The sequence below is a fragment of the Prinia subflava genome, chromosome 4 (assembly GCF_021018805.1).
Source record: "Prinia subflava isolate CZ2003 ecotype Zambia chromosome 4, Cam_Psub_1.2, whole genome shotgun sequence".
In the NCBI taxonomy this organism is placed as follows: domain Eukaryota; kingdom Metazoa; phylum Chordata; class Aves; order Passeriformes; family Cisticolidae; genus Prinia; species Prinia subflava.
Window position 1 is genome coordinate 10,932,609 of NC_086250.1, and position 16,026 is coordinate 10,948,634.

Here is a 16,026-nt window from a genome sequence, read left to right on the forward strand (position 1 = left end):
ACACAGAACAAAACAAAACAAAACAAAACAAAAAAAATGCACCCAAAAAACTCACCACAACTATACTCCCTTGAAACCAATAATGTTTTCTTTGGTCATCCCATACTAGACTGTTGTCTTAGTCAGACACTTCAACACAGCTCCACATGCAGTTTTTATAATCTCTTCATTATAGCAATGTTCAGTCATATTTTCTCAAAATGATATCAGAGGCTTTTTTGCCTCTCTGTGGTATTAAAGGCGTGTTAGATGACATGGACCTGTTGGAGCAGGTCCAGAGGGAGGCCACAAAAATGATCAGAGGTTCAGAACACCTCTCCTGTGAAGACAGGGTGAGAGAGTTGGGATAGTTCAGCCTGGGGAAGAGAAGGCTCTGGGGAGACCTTATTGCAGTGTTTCAGTACATTAAGGGGTGGTTATAAGAAAGACAAAGTTTTTAGCAGGGCCTGTTGCAATAGGACAAGAGGTAATGGTTATGAACTAGTAGATTCAGACTTGATATAAGGAAGGATTTTGGTGTGTGTCATAAAACTGACATGATAGAAGACTGTTCCCCAGCACAGTGAATATATTCAATCATCTTTCAAAATACATTAATCTGACATCATGTTGGCAAAGCTGTAGTTCACGAAAAAAACCTGTCTTTAAAAGGCTGAGGGAATTGAGGCACTGGAACATTGTCTTTGCATTTAATGTCATGTGTCCAAGAGAGATTCTGACTTCTAGGGGAGTTTATTTGTCCTCCTTAACCTTGCAAGGAGAAAAGAGAGACATTTCTTCTATGGACAAAACTATTTGAGATGGATTGTAAAAATACAGATTTCCCAATTTCATATCCCTTAGTTTCTTTGGAGTTACTACTGTAATCTGAGTAGCCTCAAAATTGGGTTTACTGTTTGTTCATGTAAAAGGCAGTTGGTTTGGAGATTTCTGAGAAGCAATGTTTTTGCTGTGAGAAGTAGCAATTAAAATCACTGACTTAACTGGCCTTACTATGAAAACAGTGCTGTTTCATTATCTTCAAACTTCTTTGTTATCTTTGGAATCAGAGAATCACAGAATGGCTCAGGCTGGAAGGAACCACAGTGGTTCATAGGGTCCAAGCCTCAGCTCAGGCAGGGCCAGCACAAGGCACAGGATTGTGTCCAGATGGGTCTGGAATATCTCCAGTGGTGAAGACTCCGCACCCTCTCTGGTCTCTGTTCAGGGTTGGTCACTGCACAGGGAAATTCTGCCTGAAGTCCAGGTGGAACTTCCTGGGCATCAGTTCCTGCTTGTGAAAAAACTTCTGAAGATATGGAAAACAGTCATAATTACAGAATCATTTAATTTGGAAAAGACCTCCATGACCATCAAGTCCAGCCTATGGTTGATCCTCAACTTATCAACGAGCCCAGAGAGCACTGAGTGCCATGTCCAGTTGTTCCTTGGACACCTACAGGGACAGGGATTCCCCCACCTCCCTGAGCAGCCCCTTCGAATGCCTGGCAGCCCTTTCAGTGAAGAAATTCTTCCTGATGTCCAACCTGAACCTGTCTTGACACAGCTTGGGGCTGTTTCCTCTTGTTCTGTGCCACCTCCTGGACTGCAGGAGGTCTTTTCTGCTCCCTGTTATACTGATTCCTTAAAAAAGGAACTGCATGGCATAGGAATGCACATTATTTTAGCCTTACTCCTAGAAAATGAAGTTTATCACTTGAGGCCTTTGACCTTGTCTAAGAGTATGAGAAATTTCTTAACTTCTTCAGTTTTAAACTCTGAAAAGTTCTTACAGAACCAAAGAAGTCCTTATTTAACGAAATAGAAAATTTTCTATTGGTAACAAATCTGTCCACTACTTGTTTGTCTTGAAAAGGTATCTACACAGAAGTGGTCATTAAAAAGTAAGCTTTCACAGTTTGTTCCTAATTAGCCATGTCAGGCTATCACAACCCCTGTTGTATAATTTTCAGTAACAAGGGTAATTTATTCAGAGTGACAATAAATTAATGTATTGTACATTCACAATGAACCAAAGCTGCAGTCATCATTCAACAAGTGTCTTGCATCATCTTAGAAGGAAGAACCTGTGTAATTTTCTGTCCAAACAGCCAATTTCATTCAGAGGCTTTTTCTTTCACTTTCCTCAGAGACTTCTTCTAGGATAACTTGTCTTCAAGGACCACAAAATAATTTTCCAGTTTTCTTTTTGTTCTGACATTAGTGGCTTAGTTCAACCAAGTCAGTCACAGTTTTCTTTTCTGTTCAAATGGAGACCCCTTCCTAGCTAGTCCTTCATTAAGGAAATGAAGTGGTCATTCTGTATTGAGTAAAAATATTGCCAATGAATACTGTGTTGTACTGTCCCTTTTGGATCTGCAGGCTCTTGCAACATCATAAATTCCATGCAAAGAGCAATGACTTCTAAATTATCAATCTGAGCTTGCTCAACATTTCATCAAAAACCCCTCTTTGGTAGGAATGTGTGTGCAAATGTCATCTTAGAAAAACACATTAGTGCAAAGCCTCTTACAAAGTACTACTTATTTATGAGATTGTGTGGGTTTACCTAACATTGCTCTTAGATTCCTCATTATTTCCAAACTGCCATCAGTAGAACTTGCATGCAAGAGAGAAGACCAGGAAGACAAGAGTCAGGGTCAAAAGTAACAGCAACTCTCTCAGTACTTATGAAATCTGGCAATTGACATAGTGGAGGGAGCAAGTAGAGTGGCTGCCAGTAGGGTTTCATAACAGAAGGAAAATCTCTGTCCTTCCACCCACACCATGAGGTTGGAGATGGAAGTTCAGTGGCATCATTGTGGAGCAGCATGTTATAAATCATGTGAAATGGCTTCCCAGTGCTGGGAAGTTCACTGTTTTAGACTGGGGTGGGGCATACCCTCATTAGCAGGTGTTCCATAGGTTCTATAAACCTACATGAGCAGCTTGTGAAGGTGAGGTCACACCAGCAGTTTCACAGAAGAATTGCAGTCAGAGGGGAAGAAGAAGGGTTTCCTGTAGCAGCTCTGAAAAGCTGTGGGGGTGCTGTTCCAGTTTTGCTCTCTGGCACTCACCACTTGGCCAGTCTTCTTCATCACTTTTGGAAGAACAAGTTCTACACAAAAAAGGAGCACTTCCAGTCTGGTAAGCGCACATCCTCAAGGAGCATTGTGCTCTCTTCCTTGGCTGGCCAAGTGATGTAGGTGGAGCTTGTTGTGCACATGTTGTGTTTAATTCAAATTGTAGTACCCTGTAATTTTAGAGGATGTGGATTACCATCAAACTGGATTTTTAAATTTGAACTCAGGCCCAAGTGTGTGTTCTTTGCCTCTTTCATTGTTTCAATGAGTGTAGAAAAAAGCCCATGAGTGATGCCCAAACCCAACAACACAACAGGTATTAAAATGGCATACAGCCCACACCCTGTGGGAGATTTCCAGATCTATAAATAATTGCAAGTTATGGTAAAAACACAGCTAGTTAGAAACATATTCTCAAACCCACAAAGAACTCCACTTCATAAGGACTCAAGAATGCTAAACTCAGCCAGTATCTTACCTGGAGCGTGAAACTTCTGTGTCACAGGTTGTTTGCCCAGTACTTTGCTTCTAAATGTACAGAATTTCCAGTGTTATGCTTTGCTGGATATTGATAATGATGGTCCTTATGCCAATGGCAGAGAGGAATGCTTCTGTTTCTTTGGTCTGATGTCACCCCACAAGCAGCCTGGGCACGCAGAGCTGTGGTGAGAATGTGGTGGATGAAGTGAAACCTTCCCACGAAACTGTGTTAGAGATCTTGGAACACATACATATTGTCAAGCCAAGAACTTGAGTGACATGTAAGCAGTTGTTATGTCCTGAGGAATATGGGAAAACTCAGTGGCACACCTTTTCCTGGTGAGCCTGAAGGCTCTAGACAGTGACTGCTTCTGTCTGCTAGTGTTTCCATTTATTACTCCATTATCCTACATTTTCAGTATTTTCTTCTGAGCTTTTTTCCTGTTTTCCTAGGTGCAAGGAATGTAGCCCCTGCTCTTTCAGCACACTACCTTCCCTATTCCATATCTGCTCTAGATCACTTCTAGCACGTCATCAAAAACAGCTTTGTTTTTCTTCCCTTGATGGTTCTTGCCTTTCCCTCTCCAGCATGGACCATTACCCTGTCTGCTGACTGCTCATATGCTGAGTGCCAGCATCATTCCTCACATTCCCCACAGATCTCTGACTCAGTGACAGTGACTGACTGCCCCTTCATGCCTCTCCAGCCTCCTTCAGCTCCTTATTTTGCCTCTAGGACCCAGCTCTCATTTTCTTTCTCCATCTGAGCAATGCCCACACACAGCTTTCATTTTCTTTCAGCCAAGGATCTGGCAAGTTTGTTAGCAGAGATGTGTCACAAAAAGTCTACTCTGTTACCTCCATGGGGATGAAAGAGCAGCTGTAAGACAAATTTGCTAGCTTTTGTTTTGCAGGTTGTGGCCAAAAAATGTATCATTACTTCTTTTCAGTGCTGTCTTTGAGAACATTTAAAAAATAATTTTGTGACCTAAGTGTAGGGCAAATACACTCATTCAAGTGGAAATTGTGATCATGAAGAGGTGGATGAATCCTTGCAGAGGCCATAAAATCCTGGAGTTTTAATCAGGTTATATATTATGATGTAGTTCTGCTTAATTTTTGTGACAGTCCAGCCACAGGCTACTATGGACACTAGGATTCATCTTCAGGTTTCTTTTCTGCAAATATTCCTAGGGTGGAGAGGTCTTTCTCTTTTGAGAAGCACCATTAGTATTTAGAATATGTTAGCATACTAAAGTTTGATTTTTGTTTTTTTAATCATGCCTTCTGCTTCTGCCTTAAAATGGCAGAATTGTACTGGATCAAATGGAGGAAATTCCATCTGAGGATTCAGGAGACGGAAGAAAAGAATGACTTAGGTAATTCCTGATTATTGTGAAGATTTTTTTTTTTTAATTACTGGTGAAGGAGAATAATGTTGTAAGTACTGATATAACTTTTAAAATATTTCATCATAGTAGCTTTCTTCTCTCTTCAGAATAAAAAATTACAGGATATTTTCTCAAAGATCTATGTAAGAACAGTATCACACTGAAGTGACCCTTATGTATTGCATGCATTCTGAGGTAACCTACAAGCAATTAATACCGTGTCCTTTCAGTCACAGAGTTCAGCAGAGTTAGGAAACTGTTGCTTAATAAGACACATGTACACTTTTAATATTTACTTCATAAATTAGGCATATAAACTTCCAGTGGCCTTGAAATGGTCTCAGAGGAGTTCAAGAGGCTTTTACCAATTCATCAAAACAATTGGTTTGTTTTGTTGACAGCCATGCAGGAGTGTTGATCCGAGGGACTGGTGAACTGGGAATTGCCGTTCAGCTTTCAGCCTATTGAGGCCAACTAGGAAATTACAAAAGTAGACATTTTCTTTCCAAGTCTCAGGCAAGTCAGAAGGGAAGGGAATCATAACATTTCCTTCCAGGAATTTGTCTTTTATTCCTTCGGCTTAAGAGATAAAGAGTAATGTTTGGATACTGAGAAACAGATTTCACTAATTGTTGTTTTCTGGTGAATAGCCCCTCAGATAGGCTGGGTTAGGCCATCAGCTGCTGTATTAAAGCCTTTCCACGGGGTTTTCTAAACAATTCCTAAATGTGTTGAAATCTAGAAAGAACATGGAAGCTCTTTTCCATTAAAGAGAACCCAGTCAGTGTTAGCATTTAAACTGAAGTGAGTAATGGAACACTGTAAAACATTGAAGAAGCTCTAAATAGAAAGGAAAATAGTTAGTTCTCACCGTCTCCATATGTTGTTCCTCTTTACTGGGTCACAATTCCTATAGAATTTCCACAATGACAAGTGGAAAGCTGAATGAGCTATCCAAAATGAGCAAGCATTATCTCTCTTAAAAGGTAGAGGGAGGAGCAGTGAGAAATCAAAGTGTAAGACCATGTGTGCAGGAAAAGATTCAAACATCCTCAATGCCCTTTCCTAGCTAGCACAAACTTGCCATTGTAAATGTGGCCATATGGTTAACTTCTTCTCTTTTACTCATAGACCACTCAAATTCACCTCAAGAGCTTGGAATTGCATCATCTTAGTAAATTCATGTTACTGCTTTAAATCTGGTCCATTTTCTGCTATGTATCTTTGCTGTCGTTAACCCTACCAGCCCTTTGGTCTAACTCTGTGGGACATGCACATTCCTCATCTCCAACTCACATCAATCCTTTCTTCCTTTCCTCCACGCTTTTCTCTTACACATATTCCTTTTACTACCTAGAGGCCAGGAGAAGGAAGCAGGAGGTTTTCCATCCCCGCCTTCAGCCTCTGACCCTAGTATAGGTATATGAAGAAAGGTGCAAAAGATACCAACAAGCCATTGCACAGAACACTGACCTTTATGTAGAAAGCACCAAGCACCACATTCAGGGTTCCCGTTTGGACATTGCCATCAGAATCAATGCAAAAGTGTAATGTTTCAGAAAAGCTTCCTAATTATTTGCTGTATGACTCCTAAAAGTCCCTGCAGTCAAGTCTTGCTTTGCTAAAGGGTCCATTATTTATGAACTGACTTTGTGTAAGAAGCATATCTACCATTTTGCTTTGGCCATTGAGATTTTAAACTGAACAGTGTTTTCCAACTGTTTGGTAACACATCTAGTGTTGAAATCCTGTTTCTCCCATTTGTGCAGAATCAGAATAGCTTCCTGTTATTATGTGATTTAAAAAGCCCAAGTTTGCCACTATAGACAAATTTAACCTGCTGGCTTGAAATTTATATTGATTCTGTCACTAGTCTAGTTGCTTTTGTTATGAGTCTTTTAGGTGAATGAGCAGGGTTCTGTAAATTTAATTGCAGCAGATGTTTCTCTGGGTTTTCTCTCTCTCATTTCACTCTGGATTTTAGTTGTTTTTCCTTGGAAAGGTACATGAAAGGGAAATCCTTGTATAGTCAAATGTTTGTTTTACCATCTAAAGCTTGCAAAGGGTCCTTACCCTGGGCTGATTTCTTCTTGAAGAGCTGTAATTATTCATGGAAAGGGGAAAAAAAAGCCTTTGTCACTAATAGGCTTCTTGGTGCTTCTTGTAACAGTCTTTATTATTCCTTTCTACATAATTTTCTATTGATGAGGTGAATAAAGGCTTCCTCTGCTGTTGAGAAAGAAAAGGTAATTGTTCTTTTTTCACATTTACCAATGCTTGTTGCGTTCCTTATGTGTTTAAAGGACAAGGATGCAGAAAATGATGTTATTGATGGCATCACCATGGCAACAGTTCTTTGGAATAACACATTCTGGCATTGTTATTCTGCACACACACAAAAAAGGGGGACTTTCTTTTAAGCACAAACAGATTGTGCCCCTTTTAAATGCACCCATGAACTTTGCTTTTCTGAAGATTTACAGACTGGTTTGGGGCAGAAAGGATTCTGACATCATTTACCTCTCTGTGTACATCACATTATGGTGTTTAAAAAAAAAAAAAACCACTTTGAAAAAGCCAGTGGTTTAAAGAGACACAGTATGGGAAGGATACATAAACATTTCTTTGATCAGAAAGACAAAATAAACTTGAAAGAATTTTGAAATTTATGAGCTCTAGGAGCAGACTCACTAAATAATCAATCAAGAGATGGAGGAGACTGGAGGAGCCAAACACTCTGAGCTTATTAAAGTAGTTATTTAGTTATGACAGTACTCCAGATAACATTGCTTTTACACCAGACACTACATACATCTTAACACATTTTGATAGGAAATCGAATTGCTTTCTCACAAGGCAGTTTGCAAACATGTATCTTGACTTTCATATTTGGTCTTCCATTGTCCTCAGGTATGTAAAATCCTGCTATATTAGCATATAGAAGCAATAGCATTTTCTAAAGCACAGTATAATTTTATTCTTTTTGACTCCTCTGCAGTTCTAAAATGGATTACTTTATTTCTCAGAGACTCATCAGTGAAATACATCTGTGTTTTTGTAAGAAAGGAGAGAAGGGAATGTATCGAACTTCAGTATGTTTGAAATCCATTCTTCTCTCTTTGGTGCTTTTTCTGGCACCCAGGTGCACACCTTCCTGTTTGACTTCCCCAAGGACCAAACTATCTCCTGCACACTTCTCTCTTCCTGTGGGACATGGAAGTGGGCTGTACAAACCCTGGGACTTGAACACTTTGCACCTAAAATGAATTTGTGTTGTGTGTTACTGCACCACTTCAATATAACCACAGTCTTATTTTTGAGAGAAACTGTAGTTGACTTTCTGGCTCCAAATAAACTGTTAAAATTTTGGTTCTAGGTTGTGTGTGACTTTTCTGGGAGTCACCACAGCTGGTAGAAGTCAGCTCTTTGGTTGTTGGACAATGATTTTGACCACTGGTTTTTTGTGCTCTCAAAATCTTGATGAAAATGTGAAACTCTGGGGACTATAGCACAGCTACGTATGGATGCTGCTTCACATTCAGCTTTCCAGAGCTGAAGTGACTCCCAAAAACTGAACAGGAAGCTGGAAACTCTATTGCTTTGTCTCTGACAAATGTAACCGCCTTAGTGCTACCTGGTCCTTTCTGCATGGGGGCAAGTTGAGGAATTCCTAAACATCCTAGTTAGTGTGGTTTTTATTTTGTAAGGAACAAAGTGACAGAATGAGCTTTAGATCTTGATCGTGCTTAGCCTACTACAAAAATTATAATCTTGATGTAAGACTATTATTTAATCTGTGCTCTGTATTTACCTGGAGAAGAGTGACCAACCTTCATTCCTTGCACAACATACTTTTGCATTTAAATAGGTTATATATGCATTAGTACATATAGAATGACATAAAATTATGAACATTCATTATATATAAAAAATGCTACATATATATAATGATACATACATCTATTACAGTACATAATATATATAGATCCATATACTATAATGTCATGTATCATTTTGGTAATTACATGATTTTGCAAGAAGTTGTGAAATTGTCCTGGGAAGAGTTAGGGATGTGAAGGCTTTCCTGCAAAGGAAAGTATTGTTGAAATATTTACTGTTATTCCACATATCTGAATATATTCTATGTGTTTGCAAAACTGCCCTAGAAATATTTATTTTAAGATATTTTATTAGAAATATTTCTAGAAGCCAAGTCTGTCTCATGTCAGTTGTGCAGATTGCAGAAAGAAAAAATTGCAAGATTTTAGTTGGGATTTTTTTAGTCCTTTCCTCCCATTGCTTGCCTTATCTTTACACAAATGATATTGTAGTGATTTAATTTTTGCTCAGAACTTGTTCAAAAGCATATCATGAAACACTAATGAAAAGCCTTTCAATTGATTTTTTAATTTTTTGTGAAGTGTTTGCTTTCTGAGATTATTTTAAGTCTTTCTATTGGAGACCTAAAAACTTTGTTACATCTTTGTGAGAAGTTTCACTTGGTAGAGGTGGTGAATATTTGATTAAATACTGAATTTTCCTGTGACCAGGAAGGGAAAAAATATTTTCTTACCATTGTCTGATCTTCTGTTTTACAATTTTCCCATGTTATTAACAGGTACCAAGAGAGACACTCTAGGAAAGAGTGAGACAAGTTTTCTTAGCTCTGGTATGCTGAGACCCAAAGCCTCTTATGAATATTTTTTAAAAACCCTGCAAGGTTCTTGTACCAGCTCTGGATTTCTTTGTGTTTCCTCAATCCTGCTGTTGTGAGTGAGTGTTTGAAGTCCCAGAGAGGGCTGAGGTGTGGTGGGGTGGTTGTTCCCCCACCCCTGCCCAGCTGAAGGTGTTCGAGCTTGTGGTGATGTTGTCCTTTACTGGCTCTGCTGTATCACCACAGCTCTGGTGCTCAGGGTAGCCAAACGACTCAAGGTTTATTTGCTACCACAAAGGCACCAAGAAAGAGGAGAGTGGTGGTAAAGACTCAGATGCAGAAAGTGCATTTCTCTCCTCTGCCTCCTGCATGGCCTTGTCTCCTCTCAGGGTCACTTCCGTCTGCCGAGGGACATCGTGTGGCAGCATCTCCCTGAAAACTTCCCTTTTCTTTTGCTGTACTCTTTAAGGAATTGCTATTTAAAGATGAAGCAAAGTTAAAAGCAGATTGTAATGCTGACTGTGTTTTGCTTCTCCTTATTTTCCTGTCCAAACCTTTTTCTTCCCTTGCCATTTCTTCCCCTTTAACATCAGATGCCAAGTCTATACTGGCAGACACTTGCAGTTGATTCAGCCAGAGCAGCAGTGGCACACAGGTTCTGGGGTATATTGCAGGATTATTGTTTTTAGATAATCCATATCTATGTGTGAGGAGGTAGCAGAGACTATTGGGGAGAGTTTCAGTGAGCCTCAGATTCTCTTGGTAGCTCTGCAATGTGGAAAGCAGATTGAAATTGTGGACCTTCTCTCATGTGTTCACCAAAAAGCCATCCTACAGTCACAAGCTGGTCACAACCAGCATGGGATGGATTTCAGCCAGTCTTCTTTATTCTCTTCTGGTCCTATGGGAATTGATGACATATTCTGGCAGTTTTGGAATCTCTTTCCTTTCCCTACTTCCATGGTTTCTCTCTTAAACTTCGTCCTTTCATTCTCGTCATTCTCCTGAAACCACAGCACCTTTGCAGATCTGCAAATCTGTGCTCTTACTGCTGAAAGAATGAAGTTATATTTCTGACACATGCCCATTTCTAAATCTCAAGACAAAAACCCTCTCCATGTGGTTTCCTGGCTGCCACTCAGAGCAGGAACATCTTGTCAGAGATCAGACTGCAAGTCTGCCTTCTGAAGATGCTGGCCCTAAGCACATTTCAGATCCAAACTGAAAAGACATGTAATTGCTAAACAAACTTGAATTTGTTTATTTTATAATATATCAGCAGCTGTTTTCTTGTACTATGTCCAAGATTTCTCCAGGCAACCTACTTAATAGTGTAGAATTCTGTTTCCTTGGGTCAGTTTGCCTGCTTTATTTGTTTTCTTTCCAACCTCTGTTGAGGTAAGTTGTAGTCACTAAAACAACTATTTTTTCCTAAAACTTTAGGCAGAAACCAAGTAACTTATTTCAGGAATGAGGATGGGAAGAAAAGGTTGTGTTCATTCAGTTAACAGTATGAAAAACATTAGATGTTCATACAGATTATTATATTTGCAGCAAGCCCAGCGTGGGGTTTCTCACTTAGCTCCAAAGGTCTGTTCGTAGATGTACTTGTGGCTTTGTGATCAGCTGAGGAAGGGCACCTGCCTCAGTCAATTCCTTTTCCCCTCCATTTTCTTGCTGGAGAGAGCAAATCTTGGTGGGGGTTTTGATCCTCAAGAAAGGACATTCTGTTTGAGATGAAAACATCTAACTTCTCTCACTGGGGAGCAGAGCTCACCCAGACATTCCTCACATCCCAGAATCAGGTTCTTGTTAAGGAGCCAGAAGTGTCCAAAAGATCTGATGCAACTGTGCAGCATAAAGGTCAGATCCAGTCTGTTGGAAAACAGTCCTTGGCTTTAATGGTCCTAAGATCTGGCCATATGTATTTGTTGACTCTAACTGGGTTGTTCAGCCAAATGCTGATTTTCATCACCCTTGAGATGCACAGGAGATCCTGGAGTTAGAAGGCAAAGGCAGGGACATTCTCAGGTGTAGATGGGGAGCTGCTTTCCACAAGCCAGACAAAAAGTTAACAGTCTGTTTCTAAATGAGAAAAACTTACATGCATAATGTACCATTTGGCTTAGAACAGCCATCTCACATTTTCACTAACATGATGTTCCTGTCTCCATCAGAAACTTGGTGTCTTTTTGTTGGCTTCCATTCCTCACAGAGTAAGAACTCTGTAAGAGGAGTTGTCTTTGTCAGTTTTCTAAACTGCCTGGTCATTAACTAGTGTGTTTTATTGTAACACTGTAGTTTCTTACACAATTTTAAAAAAGAAGAAAAAAGAAATTCCTACAATGTTAATAGTTTACAAAACAAGTAAAATGAGGATATCTGTTTCCTCTTGTATTCTTTCCTCTCTCTGCTGCTGAAGATATGTCTTGTATCTTATATATGGTGCACCCTAATAAGAGATCTCACTGTGAACCTTGTGTTAAAATTAACTTATTGACAAAAAAGGATAATGTGATTATGTAGTTTTCAAGATTGAGTGTCAGTGATGCAGATGCTACTGGGCATGTCAGTGTGTATGTATGGGTTAAGTTCAAGATTTCTTGTATCTTCTTAGCACATGTAGTCTGATAATATTTTGAAAGTTATTGGTGCCATTTAAAGTAGTCTTTTTCGGACGGTGTTTGGAATCAGCATGTTTATTTGAAAGTTATAAAAACAACAGCAATATAAACACAGAGTAAGTTAAATCATGGCAACATAGAGCTAATATAAGAATATATGATGAGCCACAGGGTAAAATAATTGCTAAAAGCCTTAATTAAGATGAGAACAGACAGGGTTAATGAGAAATAAAGGCTGATCCGTGCTTTAGTTGTCACAGTCAGCCTGATTTAAGCACTTTCAGGGCCATTGAGCTGAAAACATTTTCAGAGCATAATACAATGGAGAGGCCATTATATCAGACTGAACATTTTGCAGAACAGCACTATTAAGAGATTTGTGATAACTAGATGGCAGACTGGATTAATGTAGTAGATTCACATCCAAATCTCTCCTAGGCCAGGAACAAAAATGAGTGTGGATTGTGGGTATACATAACAGTGGCTGTCACTTTCCCATGAACAACCTTTTGTAACTTAGAGTCAGAAAAAAATCCAGGAAGGCAATAGAAGAGAGTTTCTCAAGTCATATCTAAAATGCTGAGAGAGGATTTAGTTTAATTAGATCAGTGTTTTCCTTTCTTAAGTGACATTTCCCTTCCTGTTTGTATTTTCCATTGGATTTTGTTTTGCTGTCTATAAGGTGAATTTGCTGAGACTGTGTCTGTGTTTCGGAAGTTTATTTGACTGTCTGTTGGCACTGCTGAAGAGACATGCACCCATTCTTGTGCTGGCTTTAGAGATTACCTTGAGTAGCAGCATTTGAGATTAAGACACTGCTTTTATTAACAGTTAATGTGTAAAACCTAGAACATTTCAACACTTGACATTTTTGTGTCATGCTGATAAAGTAAGGATTTTTGTGTGTGGGTGTGTGTGTACAGACTTCTCTCTTATCAACATTCAGTCTTTCTCATAATTTGGGAACCATGGCTTTTCACTTGACCCATAGTCCCATCAGTTCTAGAAGCTGGGACACACCAAGCACTGCAAAATCAAGACAAGCTGGGAACAGCTCCTTGTGTTCCAAACCAGAGTGAGGCAGATGTGCACACAATGGGAGAGAGAGGGGGGTCACAAGTTCTGTAAATAGTTCTGTAAATACCTTCTGGTTAGGGCTTGGATGGAAGATCCATTGTCTGATACTTTTGCCCAGGCTTTGCAACACACTGAGGTAAAACTGCTGTGAGCATAATTCTGTACTGACTTGGGAGGGACCTCGAATAGTTCTGTGAGTATTTTCCCTCTGTCCTGCTTCTGCACTGCATTAGTCAGCTCAAGGAAGGGGCACCATGAGAACCACAGGGCACCTCTTGGTGCCAGGACCCATCTGCTGAGTTGGGACTGATGGTTATAAAAACTTCAAACACACAAATGAGCAGCAGAATCCCATGTAATTTTTGTTGGTGGGGTTTTGGTGGGGTTTTGTTGTTGATGTTGTTGTTTTTTGGTGGGTTTTTTGTGAGTATTTTTATTTTTGGTTTTTTGTGGGGTTTTTTTTGAATGAGTAGTTTTCCACCCCTTTCTGCAAATAAAGGAAGTTTGCCTTTGATTGTGGCAGTGGGGCTGGAGCACAGTGCCCACCTCCCCCTCGGGTCACCCGTTGTCCTGGGGCTGAGCAGCAGGGCAGGCACTGAGAGGTTTAAATCCCCCTTGAACATCAGAAAAAGTTTTCCCGTGCTGTTATTTGCACTCTGCACCCTTATGGAAGAAGCATGTGCACACAGAGTGGCTGCTAAACATGAACTAAAATATTGCAGAGCTTTCTTTCTCAGGGGGCACAAGCAAGGAGAAATGGTAACTCAGACATCTCACTGCTCCTGTGGCAGAGCAGTTCTTCACTACCAGCAGGGCACCTTCCTCCAGTACAGGAAAATACTGGAGGTGTCTAGTTGATTTTAAAGTTTGGACTACATTCTGCTCAAGAGGATACTGAAAAAAGTAATTTTAGGAGTATTTTTCTCTTCTATTTATATGCTTTTATATAGAAACTAAGATTAGTACTAGAAAGATACTTAGCATATTTTTGTATTTTTAGTGTTGCTTGGGTGCCATATCATTAAAGATTCAGTATGGCCTGAAAAGTCAGCTTGCAAAAAAGTAAACTTTATCAACAGTTAATTTAATTCTTAAATTATTTGTGTATGTAGATTGATACAGAAGACATCTGGACGAATACTGTATTTTCTGAAAAATCAGAATTTTGAATGATTAAAATTATTTGCAAATTAACACAGTTTGGGGTTAGTTTGCATTTTTAAGCTAGGTAAAATATTAATTTGCTGCATTCTTATTTCACTAATTTTTTCAGGCTAAAAAGTTTTTGTTTATGAATTTTTTTGTAACTTAATTTTTAGAGATTTTGAAAAATACTGAAATAAAAATGAGGATTTTTGTTGTGCATGGGCTCCTGCTCTTGCCTGAAAAATAATGGTCTTTCATTTAATCAGAAAAACCCCTTATATTTTCTAAAACAATGATTTTCAGACTCAGGAGATTTCTATGGTATTCTCCAGCTAAACATGGAACGGAAAGAGTTTTTAGACAACTCTGATTAACACAATAGCTGGAATAATTAACACAGTAACTAAAATATTGTGATCTTACACACAAATACCAGGATCACTTTTGTTTCTAAATGCAATGATTTTGATCTTCACTTTCTCCCAATATTTTTAGCAGTGCGCAGTTTCCGTCTTCCCATAAAGGCAGACATTCAGTATCTGCAAGTAAACACTGAAAAATCACTTGCTTGATTACTCTTGTGGGCCATTAAATATCTGCTTTCATCTCTATAATTCCTCTCTTCTCAGAGCCGGGCAGTGGGACTCAATCAGCCATGTGTTATCTTTCCCAGATCCCTTTCGGAGCACAGCGCAGTGCACAGGAATGCAGTTTGTCAAACACATTGTGTCTGAAATCCTTTGTTGGGAGAAGTGGAGAGAAAGAGATTATAAAACGCCTCAAACCCTTCAATAAGGCCATTCCCAGGTTTCTTGTATCTGTCCAGCCCAACAAAGCGTTCTTACCTCGCTTTGATGTGTAGGATGGTATATTATGGCATATAGAGTGTGTTGTACCTCAGAGCAGCATCTGTCATCCAGGCTGCAGTTTACAAAGAACAACTTACTTGGTTATAGTAATTTATTATGTTTTGGCAAGTTTTTAGGCTCAAGGACAACACAGAGGGGAATTTGGAAGAAATAAATACATCTGTTGTCTATAATACTGGTTTTCATAGATGGTGAGATTTAAGACGCTGGTGTGTTTTGTAGGAGAGGTGAACAAAAATACCCAATCAGACTGGTGATGTGTGTTTTTCATTACTCTGCTAATACGAACCTCTCAGAGGTAAAGCTAAGCACTGTGAATAACTTCTTGAAGCTGTTAACTTCTGTCACCCTGAGGCAATCTCTGACTGACTTTCTGTAGCGTTTCCTCCTCAAAATTCTAGACATAAAAAATATTTACTTGCAATACCCTGGCACTGTAGGTTTAAGTTGAACATTTTGCACTGGAGTAGTTTTGAGAAATAAGCCTGGAATAGGTAGGAGCAGACACATTGCAAAGTGCCAAATGAGTTGCAGAGTCCACCCTGATGTTGCTTAGAGCAGCGTTTTGGGCAACACACGCAGTTTTCAGCGTAGCAAGCTGAGTTACAATGTGAATTCTCCGCCAGTGTATTCTGAGAGAATTTCTCTCTCCTTTACAGGTCAGATATCCAAGGGGAAGTCTGGGAAGGCTTTGTAATGCAAATCTAACTAGCTTTCGTTCAC

At 39.4% G+C, this 16,026-nt stretch overlaps 1 protein-coding gene across 2 annotated transcripts in view; it reads left to right on the forward strand.

The window, feature by feature from the left end:
* SCUBE1 (signal peptide, CUB domain and EGF like domain containing 1) overlaps positions 1-16,026 on the forward strand; it is a 189,301-nt gene that overhangs the window by 79,160 nt on the left and 94,115 nt on the right. The gene's annotated exons all lie outside the window — the stretch shown is intronic.